Source organism: Hemiscyllium ocellatum, chromosome 2, assembly GCF_020745735.1.
Source record: "Hemiscyllium ocellatum isolate sHemOce1 chromosome 2, sHemOce1.pat.X.cur, whole genome shotgun sequence".
NCBI classification, from domain to species: Eukaryota; Metazoa; Chordata; class Chondrichthyes; order Orectolobiformes; family Hemiscylliidae; genus Hemiscyllium; species Hemiscyllium ocellatum.
Window position 1 is genome coordinate 142,133,602 of NC_083402.1, and position 12,831 is coordinate 142,146,432.

General features: G+C 37.6%; 1 protein-coding gene across 1 annotated transcript in view; it reads right to left on the minus strand.

Moving 5' to 3' along the window:
- slc24a2 (solute carrier family 24 member 2) overlaps positions 1 to 12,831 on the minus strand; it is a 290,313-nt gene that overhangs the window by 63,821 nt on the left and 213,661 nt on the right. The gene's annotated exons all lie outside the window — the stretch shown is intronic.

Below are 12,831 nucleotides of genomic sequence, written 5' to 3' on the forward strand. Positions count from 1 at the left end.
TTGCTGTATCATTGCTTGATTGTTTTATATGCCATCTGCATGGATCTAATTGAATTTGGATCACAAACATTTTGAATCAAAAACATTTCCATCAGTGGTGGGGCTTTCTATATACAATTGCATGGGTAGCAAATGCTCCGCACTTCCAAATGCTCACCTGCAAAACATCACATTCCTTCACTCCACGTTCAAATAGAATATTTGCAACCCACTAAATCTTTCCTCATGAACATCCCTGAAGTTAGTCACTCCATTCCCAGTGATCAAGTCTTCATTGTAAAACCATTCCTGCTCTATATCTTTTCACCTCTCTTTCCTCCTTCAAGTCACTCCATAAAACCCATCTCCTTGGCCAAACTTTGGTATCTGCTTGATGTGACTCAACGGCAGATTCTACATTTTAATGTTAATTGGGAGCAGCTTTGGACATTTTATTGTCCTAGAGGCATTACATAAATATAAGTTGTTGCTGTCATTTGTTGGATATCAACTCTGTGTAAAGGATTAAAATTCTATTTTTTTTAAAAATTGCATTCCATAAAGAAGTCTTCCAGCTGTTTCCAGTTAGATTTCATATCCACTGTGCATCATGGAATATATTTAAAAGTTACCATCCTGGTGAAGATTCTTGACTGGTGTAAACCACAATTAGATATTTGGCTAGGGCAATGTAGATAAAAATACACATTAGCTCCATAATATAACATTGCTTGGGAGAGGTGACCCTTATCAATTTGTACTCCAGCAGATTTCCAGCAGCCAGTGGGATTTCTGTGCAATGATGATCTTGGAGCAAAATATTCAGAAATGCCATCAAAAATCATTAAACAACTCTCCCTGAAACATTTCATCTTCATTGCTAGTTTTCGTCAGAACGACTAATATCGTGAAAATTCTCAGCAGTTCACCAAATTCTCAATTATTTGATTATTTCAAATGACCGGGAAAGTTAACTGTTAAAATACTAACTGTAGATATGCCGAAGAAGAGAGAGAGGAGGAGAAACATAGCAAGACAATTATGACAGATTATGCAGGAGAAGTTAACAGGTTATCCAAAGAGCATTCAAAAGGCCTCAGTGCAGAACCTCAAGTGGCATTAGAAGGATATTTGAAAGTAAATGGAAAATTAAACTCTCAAATTCAAGCAATATTCTGAAACATTGAAATTCTAGAATTAAAATAAAAATGATGCACAAAGTTCTCTCTCTCCCTCAATAATTGCAAATGGCATCCATTCAAATAAAATGATCCTTGCCTTCAATTAATTCTGCATTAATAGTTCAGCATTTAGAGAAATATGTTATAAGTGTGAATATATTTTCTAATTGCTATATATGAAGTTTTAGAAAGTTATTTTTTGACAGTGACTATAAATTAGTCTAAATTTAAAGGGTCATGTCATTTGATCTGGCATTTGCCAAACAATAGGGTAACATTTAACCCCAGACATATCTTCCACAGTGCAAGTTTTCACTGGAGATACTCCCTCTAATGTGAGCTGGGTGACAAGACTAAGGATTGTTTTCAGGGGTGCATGATGACCAGGCTGGAAGACAATGGCAGCGGTATGTCTGTCCATGTGCAGTGTCCAAAGTTCCAGGAAGGTGTTGGGAATGTCAAGTTGTAACTAGTTAAACTGCCTGTTAGCTTCCAAGCTAAAAGAGACTTACTATGTGGAGTTTGCACATTCTCCCTGTGTCTGCGTTGGTTTCCTCCGGGTGCTCCGGTTCCCTCCCACAGTCCAAAAATGTGCAGGTTAGGTGAATTTGCCGAAGTAAATTGCCCGTAGTGTTAGGTGAAGGGGTAATGTTGGGGAATGGGTCTGGGTGGGTTGTGCTTCGGCGGGTCGGTGTGGACTTGTTGGGCCGAAGGGCCTGTTTCCACACTGTAACTAATCTAAACTACTGTCTCAAGTAAAGCTTATTAGCCTTCTACTCGGTTACCAGGCATGTCATTCATGTTGCCACAGAAGTGGACATTGAGGAGGCAATTGTTTCTGATATCCCGAAATCTCTCACTATGAGTCTAACTGGATCCAAGACAGGAGGAAGCAGCAAAACGCTCGAAGCTCTAGCGTTCACCATTTAAGAATGTGTTTGAAATGAAAAAAATCAAAGTCACGAGGGTTTGAAGATTTTTCTATTTCGCACAAGCAGCAGAATCCCCAGGGAAAGAAAAATCGCCAAGACAGACAGTCCTGGGGTTTAAAGTTTCTAGGTTGGGAACGACAAGAAACAATAGAAAACCCCTAGGATCAAAGAAACCCTTGGGCTGGGTCCTGAAAAGTGCCGAATGGATCGTGTAAACCTGGGTGAACGCTTTGACAGTGTCAAAAGTAAAAGAGAAAAATTTCATTCTGTAAAAGTTGCCTACAGCAGTGCATAGTCTGTAACAGTAACATTTCTTAAAACATGAAATTTTGTAGAAGAATGTGAGGACTACAGATGCTGGAGATCAGAGTGTGGTGCTGGAAAAGCGCAGCTGGTCAGGCAACATCCGCGAAGCAGCAGAATCGACGTTTTGGGCATAAGCTCTCCATCAGGAATGAAGCTTGTGGACTGGTGGTCTGAGAGATAAATGGGTGGGGGGTGGGCTGGGGAGAAAGTAGCTGAGAATGCAATAGGTAGATGAAGGTGGGGGAGGTGACAGGTCGGAGAGGAGGGTGGAGTGGATAGATGGGAAAGGTGATATCAAGAGGGTGGTGCTGATTTGGAGGCTTGAGACTGGGATAAGATGGGGGGGGGGAGGGGAAAATGAGGAAACTGGTGAAATCCACATTAATCTCATGGGGTTGCAGGGTCCCAAGGTGGAAGATGGGGCGTTATGCCCTCCTTTCAACGAATGAAAATTCATTTCATTTTCAAAAAAAATTAAAAGGTTTCTACGGAGATTATAACAAAAGAATAATCTACATTGCCACAGGGACATTGCCTATCCTATTATATTATGAAACTAAGTAACCAGCTAATAGCCATCTGCGTGTAGTTTTGTATATAATGGCACACATTTTATATTCATCAAGCTGACAGTCATCAACAATCAGCTTTATACAATAAATTTTACAATAAATGCCCAAAATTCCAGACAGAGTTATAAGTGGGAATCAGAAAGTTGCTGATCAACTTGCACTGGCCCTTCATAAGGTGTACTCTCTCGCTACTTTGCTGAAACTCTTGGCATTTCACTCCATGTAACAATTTGCCCATTAGTTGGCTACTAAACATTCATAAAAACTTAGGGCTGACACATTCAGGAGTAAGTGAACTTTTAACTGCATAAGTCTTAATTATTGCCAAACCACTCGCCCCTCCCCCCTACCCATCACTGGAAATTTTAATTTCAATTGGGTTGTCCGTTCACACAGAATTTAATGGATGTTGGAGTTTTGAATTTTCTTACTTTCCTTTTGTCTGTCATCTCTTTTATTTATCTCATCATTCACTTTGATTTTCAAACCTAACATTACCAATAGCCTCTGACAGTCATCATATGCAAGTGACTTCATCTCATTACTCTTGACTCAATCAGACCCATATTTCAGAAGCGAGTACAAAATAAAACAACATGTCCAAAGAAGAGCTACAACAGCAAAAACCAAAGTTGCTGGAAAAGGTTAGCAGGTCTGGCAGCATCCGTGAAGAGAAATCAGAGTTAAGATTTCAGAACCAGTGACTCTACCTCAAAACTCCTCAGAATTGTTAACTCTAATTTCTCTTTACAGAAGCTGCCAGCAACTTCTGCTTTTGTTTCTGATTTACAGCATCTATAGTTCTTTCGATTTTTATTTAGAAGATCTACAACATTGAAGAGATCAAACAAAGTCCCACCCCATTGGAACCTGAATTAATTACTCAATTGGTAGGCCAAAGTAGCATTTTAACAGCACCAAATGAGTTGCTCTGGTTTACAAGCCACTTATTTAATTGTTTGCAGTAAGGAAGATCACATTAGTGGTCAAGATATACACAAACACACACACACAAACACAGAACTGCAGAATCACAGAGCTGAGAGTTAAGGTGAAGGCTGCTTTTATTAAAGAATGGAGCTCAATTGAAAACAAGGAAGTAGTGAGGCACAGGAAGTGATTGAAACACTTTTAAACAAGGTAAGCAACAACAGTTCTATGTTACATCAAAATATTTTAAACATCACCACATTTTACACTTGTTATACCAATACACAGAAACAAACAAAATGACGTATGCAAAGATGTGATGACAGCCAAGAAAAAATATTAAAATGAATCAATGAGACACATACATTGTTAAAATAAATTTTTATTGTAATAAAGAATGTGTGTGCATGACTTTACAGATAATGTAACAGAGAAAGATGCTGAAGTTCTTACCTTCTTCTGTCATTGAGTCATAATATTTTAGTTTTCCATATGCTCCAAGTTCTACAACATCACAGTAAAAGAAAGGACAAATGAGCAAAAAGCAAAAAAAGAGATTAAAAATCAGGAAGCAGCAGAATGCAATTTAAGAAGCACACACAAGTGACGTGCTCCAAAAATCAGAGGATTTAAGATCAGCGATGAATGCTAAATATGGAATTTAGAATATTGCTGCAACAGATTCATCAATATTCAAATTAGGAAAATAGATGACCATCCTCTTAAACAAAAATAATCAATAACATGTAAAATGCCACAATTTTACTAAGTGGATCATTCATAAACATTTTTAGAATGTAGAACATCATGTTTATACAATCATTTCTGAAAATATGCAACTTGGTCTTCTGCTCAATTGACATTTTCCTAGAGTATATTTTTCCAAAGGAACAATCAAGTTTATAATTCATTTCACATTTTTTAAAAATGCACTGAACAAATGCAAGTAATTCGTGCATTTTAAAACTTTTGCAAAAGGTAGGTTTTCTTTTGGATTTATGAGATTTTTGTCTTTACAGTAAAAAGAACAGCCTGAGAAAAGAATTAAGAAAAGGGAATACTTCTGAGATTGAATGTATTCTGTAACCAGTTTTGTTTGTTACATTAAATCCCAGAACAATTGATGGTATTAATGAAAAAGCCAACTTTGTTAGGCAGTCTGTAGCCCTTGAATAGGATCCTACCCTTTGTCTTTTATCACATCCTTTAATACAGTCTGTATGATAGAGTTATTTTATTCATGATTAGAACATTTAAATCTTATGAATTAAAGAGGAAAATGGTTATTTTTAAACCAGGCAAGAAAGAAATGCTGATTCTTTCAAAGTTATTATAAAGGTCTCAATTAAAGTCGAATGATCTTTTTTATAAAAAAGGTTCATTACTAGAACTATTTCCATTTTATTCCTTTGATGACTGTTAGATGATGACATTATCTGCAAAAATGCATTCAAACTATCCCAGGTAGACTGAAGCCTTCCTTCCTTAATCCATGTTCACATCAGCTTGGTTTGATTAGCAACATTTTTGACTGAATTAGATGGTAATGGGGTTAAGCTCCATTACTGCTTTAAGGCACAAACAACTTTTCTAAAATATATTCTTGTCTTTAAATGCGTAACATATTACATGAGAGGAACACATCCTTAAAATAAGTCTGCAATGCAGCTGCAGCTTTTATTAAACGATATTTTATTTTATTCAGGAAGTTCTGTGATTTTAACTAATTACTAAGTCAATTTTACCAAGAAGCTTGGCAATTTTTTTGTAATTGTTTATAAAGAATTGAATCAATAAAACCAGATTAGGTCTTGCTATAAAACTGTGACATATCTGTATGACTGTTTACTTACAATCTACATTTTAGTTTTAAATTGCATGGGAAAAAAAGGAGGGAATGGAAACATTTCTACAAGAAATTTTATGCAACAACATGCATTACACTACCAATCTAATCATTGAAATATCATTCAAACAAGAAATAGGAATTTCAACTATGACCATCAAGTTGTGAAAATCACAAGTTTAATAAAACATTCAAGAGCTGAGTGCTGATGATAGATGCCCATTATTTGGAAACTGATCAATATTCGATGGCGTGCCATGATAACTAAGTAACAGTTAGTTACTTTTTGCTTTAATGGGCAAATTAATACATTGTGATGCAACATTTATCTCAATTAAAAAATCTATTGCTCAAGAGAGATGTGCTGCCATCCACCAATTGCACTCAAAGTGAGGATTGATGAATTTCATCATACATTCACACATGATGATCCATCCTTATTAATCTACAGCCTCAGCAGGTATCCCTCCTAGACTCTGCAATGATGTGGTGCTGGCTCCAAAGGTACACAGTCATTGGAAAGATGGTGTTGGCGACATGTCCCTTTGAAAAACATTACTCTGCCTTTCTTTATACCCTGACACTGGACAAAATTATTCTAACTTTATTTTTTGAAAAAGGAACATCTTGCCCACAGCTAATTGTGGTTGAAAACTCTCCATTTCGAATAATGAAAATCCAATCTATCTGGTAACATATGTGGACTTTAGTCTTATTTATAAAGCAAAGTTCCAAAAATTCAAATGTAAGAGATGAAAACAAAATAATGCTTCCTTTCCTGAACAGATCAAACCAATGTGATGCCTTTAATGCTGCACATTTATCAGACAAGACTTACCAACTTACTGACATGCTGTTTATTGGGAACACTGTTCAAGTTAGTCATTATCAATTGGAGCAACATGCAATATCCACATATTTAACAATTAATATTAGCTTGCAAATGAAAACAGTTACTATTTAAATGAAGAAGAGACAAGACAGTTCCCTACAAAAGGTTCATGACTACAATCTTAGTGAGATAAACACTGTAAAGGTTGTTTAATGGAGTAGTGAATAGGAACATGGTTTCTACTGCAGCATATTTAATGAGGCTGAATGATAATAAATCTGTATCAAACAGGTTTTACTAAATGTTAATCATTGAACAAAAAATTTCCATAGAATTAGAGCAACTTATGTATTTGTCATTTTAAGATTAGATTCCCTACAGTATGGAAACAGGCCCTTTGGCCCAACAAGTCCATACCAACCCTCCAAAGTGTGACCTACCCAGACCCATTCCCCCACATTTACGCCTGACTAATGCACCTAACACTACAGGCAATTTAGCATGGCCAATTCACCTGACCCGCACATCTTTGGATTATGGGAGGAAACCGGAGCACCCGGAGGAAACCCACGCAGACACGGGGAGAACGTGCAAACTCCACATAGACAGTTGCCCAACGCTGGAATTGAACCTGGGACCCTGCTGTGAGGCAACAATGCTAACCACTGCCACCCTCTCAGACTTTATTCATTCTGAGGATTAGTTGCCAAGGAATACAGTCCAGGCACTGGCAAAGGGTCCAGAAAGAGAAACCGCTCAGAGATTGGGACTATTCTCCCTCGAGGGGAGGTGGCTGAGACGAGATTTGGTAGGGGTTTGCAAACTCATGAGCCAATTGGACATTCATTCATAAAAGAAGAAAAGAACAAGAGGGCATAGATTTGAACTCATGTGCAAAGGAAGCAAGAGTGATGAGAGAAAAATCTTTTTCACGGAGCACCTAGTTAGAGAATGGAATGCACTGCTTACAAGTGCAGAGGAGCGGACCCAGGTTCAACTGGGACATTCAAGAGCACATTAGATAATTATTTGGATAGAAATAGTGTGCAGAAATTTGGTGAAAAAGCAGTAGATTGGCATTGGACAATAGAGCTATTGCAGATAAGATGGACTGAATGGCTTCCTCCTGCACTGTAACAATACTGTTATTCTGTGAAAAATTACTCTCTCATTTAATTATCTATTCTTTACATGAACATCTGGCAGTCAGGCCCAAATATTTATTCAGAGCCAGCTGGAGAAAGAGGTTGCTGGATTTCCAGTCAGGAATCAGAAAATAAGGATTGCCTGCATATTCAGATTTTAAATGCAAGACGTATTTTGTTTTTGATCACTTCATCCTATGTGAGACAAAATATTGACTTCAATATCAAGGGATTAGACATTATACTTCAACTAAATATGTAACTACTTTTGTTATAGATCACACTTTATACATTTAAAATGAATAAGCCACCACACTGAATTTATAGTGACTTTCATGTCACATACCACTATTGTTATCAGTTAACCAACCAATATGGTCGTTTTAGAAAGTTCTTACTGCCTGTGTACAGTGAAAATGTTTCATATTTTTGGCAGCTTTTAGCTTGATTCTAATCCTCAGATATAAGATTGAAAACAAAAAAACAAAGCAGATGCGGAAGTGGCATGAAATTGGGATCAGTAGACCCTGCTAGCTGTTTGGGTACAAAGGATGCCATCTCAGAACAAAGTGACATCCAATTGCACTGCCTGGCTTTTCTCAAAGGACAAAGAACCACCTTTTACTCAAATCTGAAGCAGATTTTATTCCATTTACAAATAAGGGACACAGGCCTATTTCTGTATCAAGGGACAGCTTTCATTTATTTCAGCAATATTGATTGCCTGGAGGAAAACAAACATAGAACAACGTAAGTATTCGTTTTGCAAAGTACAGAGCAACCTCGATGATCCGAATGACATGGGCGGGGAGTATTTTGCTCAGATAATCGAACGTTCGGATAATCGAATGTTCGGATAATCAAATGTTCGGATAACACAATTTACCTAAGCATTGGAACTTTGCGATCTTGTTCAGATAATCTGAAATTCAGATAATCAATGTTTGGATAATTGAGGTTGCCCTGTACTTAGTCCACTGTTTCGGAACTCAGAGGCCCCCGGTTATTCCTCCATCAGATTACCCCAAACAATGAGAGGACATGCTTGGAAAAAAAAGTGCCTTAATCTGCAAAGTCCCTTGCATTATGTCGAGGTTTCAGCCCTAAAATACAGTTTATGAAGTAAGATTCCGTCATGTTTCTGGCACAATTATGGCAATGAAGTGGGAGGAGCTCAGAGGATATGTTCAGCATCTGTGTGCTTAATGGCCCACAGTGCAGACTGAATGGTTTACCTCCCTGGAGCCTTTCAAGGTAACCAAACAGAGAGATGAGAAATGTAGGCGACTGCTAGGATTTGAAAAAGCATAGAATCTTGGATGAAAAATTTGATTCAGTCACCAAATTAGATGAGTTGGAGATGGTGAAGAGATGCCTCAGATTAGTCTATATCCACTTTAAGTGAGCTTTAAGAAATAACTTCACTATGGAACTGAAATTAACACGTGAGCAAACATGTGCCACTTGAAAACTGAGGGAAATATCCTGATTTCCATGTTAAAATAACGAATAAGGGATCTTTCCTTTCAGGCTGCTTTTCTTCAGGGATAATGGACTTTTTGTAAGATAGTTAGATTTGGGTTTCCTGTGATGCTTCCTTGTTCTAACTAACTAAAGGAGTAAGACTGGCCAGATGTTGACAGGGCAAATGGTTTGACAGAGCACAATATTCACAAGACTTTAAGATGTAGGAACAAAGTTAGGCCAGTGTGAGTGATCATTTCTGATGGCAACATTTCATTAATCCACACTGAGAGAGACCCTAGATATCTGGATCAGGTTGTGATCGATCTTCCTCCCAAGTGATGGCTGAGGCTTGGAGAAACACACTCTTCGTGCGAGATGGAAACCTAATCTGCACGGACAGGATACACAGAGTTAAAACTTCAATCTTCAGATTGGACTGTCAAATAATTAAACAATTAGTGTAGGGTAAAGCCTACATAAGACGGTCATTAGCAAGTCTGGTGTAGATTGTTACTGCACATACTTTCACTCGGCATGCAGTTATCAGAATTATATGCTTAACTATGTTGCATAGCTCCAAGTGTCTAGTGATTAAACATTTACAATAAAATGGTCTGGATGTAGCAAATTGGAATATTTCAGATGGTTAAATATCCAAGAACTTTGTACTTACCAATTTCCAACTTAACTGCCTCCACTTCATTGAAAGATTCAGATGAAACCAGTCTGTTGGTATAGCTTAAGCAGTGAAGGTTCTGTGAAGTGATCTTTCTTCTGCAGCATCATGTTTGCAATGAGCATGTCTTTGACACCACTAAACAGCTCCAGAAATCTTTTCCATAGAGCTTCACCAGGTAGCCCAAAGGGACTCGCATTTGTGCACGAGGATCACAACGCATTTTGCATTTATTGCATTGGATTACATTGTATATTCATATTTTCATATCCCTTCAGCAACCTAAAAATATGTTGTTATTTTGCATCATTAACAGACATTTTACATGATTAGCTGATTTGTTTTCATTTAAGGTGAATTATTGTCCTGATTTTTCATTAAAGCAGCACACAAGAACATGAGATTTTGATGTACTCAGTATCCCATTGAATACTTCAATCCTGCAACCACGAAAGCAGAAAACCAGGGACCTTCTACTTTACTGTGCACAAGTCAGGAGTATCCACTTCAATCCATTTTTTTCATTCACATCCTCTCGCACTTCACTTATTCAAGAAAAGTTTTTTTTCCAAAATGTGAAAGTAAAATAAAACTGAATACAGCACTCAGTTAAAGATCTGAAATGCTCAAGTGATCAGGGTGAACTCGGTGGAGGCAGAAACAGTTAACATTTCAGATCTTTAACCTTTCATCCACAAATGTTAAGCATTTTTGGCAATTTTTCATTTTTATCTTGCAAAACGTATACTGGGGATACATTTTTTTAAAAAAATCACCCTTGTCATTTCCCAGAATATAAGCTCCTATTAGGGTGGATAGAGACAAGTTTTTTCCCAGGGTGAAGGATTCAATAAGGAGAGATCACGCTTTCAAGATGAAAGGTGGAAAGTTTAAGGGGGATACATGTGGCAAGTACTTCACACAGAGGGTGGTGGGCGTTTGGAAACGTTGCTAGCAGAGGTGGTAGAGGCAGGCACGGTAGATTCATTTAAGATGCATCTGGATAAATGCATGAGTAGGTGGGGAGTAGAGGGATACAGATGCTTAGAAATTGACCAACAGGTTTAGACATTATATTTTGATCGGCTCAGGCTTGGAGGGCCAAAGGGTCTGTTCCTGGGCTGTAAATTTTCTTTGTTCTTTATTGTATTTTCTTGAAAACTCATGGCATTTTAGACACAGCTTCAATATTGCGTGTGATTAATATTAGTGTTAGCATTAATAGTCATGGCAGGACATGGATAGATTTGGATCAGTCACATATATGCACCTCAGCCAATTTTACTTTTTATGAGAGAGGGGTGTGAATTGAGCCACCTAATCAAAACTGTGCATTTAGTTAACGCGACACAATTGTCGCTCAAAAATATATCAACTCATAAGATGAACAAGTTTTCCCAAATTATTTCTGCATATTGTCCACCAGCTAAGAAAGTCTGCATCAAAATGTGTGAAGAATTTAGTCTTTTCCTTAAAAAAAACTCAAAAAGAAACTGTTATCACCATAACTTTTCAGGTTTGGCTGCACAGAAAAAAATCAATGTCATGTGAGTTTTTAATCCAGATTAAACTATTTGATACATGGCCTGGTCACCTCTCACATTGTTCTTATAATATACGGACTTTCCCAAACTCAATTAAGAACTTTAGGAAACAGAGTTAGTTTGGGTAGATACGGTTATTTAAAACTTTTAAGTACTGAAAGTTATGTTTCATCCTGCCTCTCTGATCATCGCTGTTCATTAATCCTTGTGAACCTAAGTGAAATTAATTTATCCATGCAAATTCATTTCCACAAGGGCTTCAGCTAATGGCACAACATTATTCACAATTTGTCAATAGTTGGGCAGTCTTATTTCTGAAATGGAAGATACCTGGTATGGACAGTATAAATGTTGCAATGGCTCAGAATATGTATTTTCCTTGGTTCTGAAAAACCCATAGCATTTTAGACACAGCTTCAATATTGCGTGTGATTAATATTAGTGTTAGCATTAATAGTCATGGCAGGACATGGATAGATTTGGATCAGTCACATATAGAGTAGATCTGAAACATGAATGCTGCTTTCTCTCCACAGACACAGACAGATCTGCTGAGATTTTCCTACAATTTCTGATTTCCTTGCAGCTCTGTATTTTTTTTTTGCTCTTGGATCAATGAGGACTGGTACAATGACAGCTGAGGTTATTATATGTTAGACAGGGTATAAGTGACCAGGGAGAGCAAATGAACAAAACAAATTATTTTGCCCTTCACCACCATTTCTTTTCCCTGGACTATAAAAAGCACAATTACCACCAGAGCTCTTCCAAAGAAATGTTTCATGTAACACTTGTGGAAAGACACATCCCAGTGCTTTTTGCAAATCTCAATTACAGATATCTGTACAAGGCATAAAGAAAGAGACAGCACCTGGAAAAGACATGACGTGCTTATTTTGCTGATCTATTGCTCAGTTCTGGTATTTAATAATTCAAAATGAAAATAACACAATTACATAGATAAATCAAACCTATAGCTAATGAGCTGGTGTTAGAAGTGTGGGCTTTGTAAATAAAGTTTTATAATGAGGATCTGAATCAATGTAACATCAGTCTTCCAGTACATTTGAACTGACCAGTGCAAAATAAATACAAGTGACTCCCTGGAGTACTCACAAAATCATAGAATCCCTGCAGTGTGGAAGCAGGCCATTTAGCCCATCCAGTTCACACCAACACTCCAAAGAACATCCCACCCAGACCCCACCCGCTTCCCCCCTTATTATCCCCCCCACTGCCCCCACACCTCCACTCTATCCCTGTAACACTGCATTTCTCATGGCTAACCCACCTAGCCTGCACATCCCTGGACACCATAAGTTATTTAGCATGGCCAATCCACCTAACCTGTACATCTTTGGACTGTAAGAGGAAACCCACAGAGACATGGGGAGAATGTGCGAACTCCACACAGACAGTTG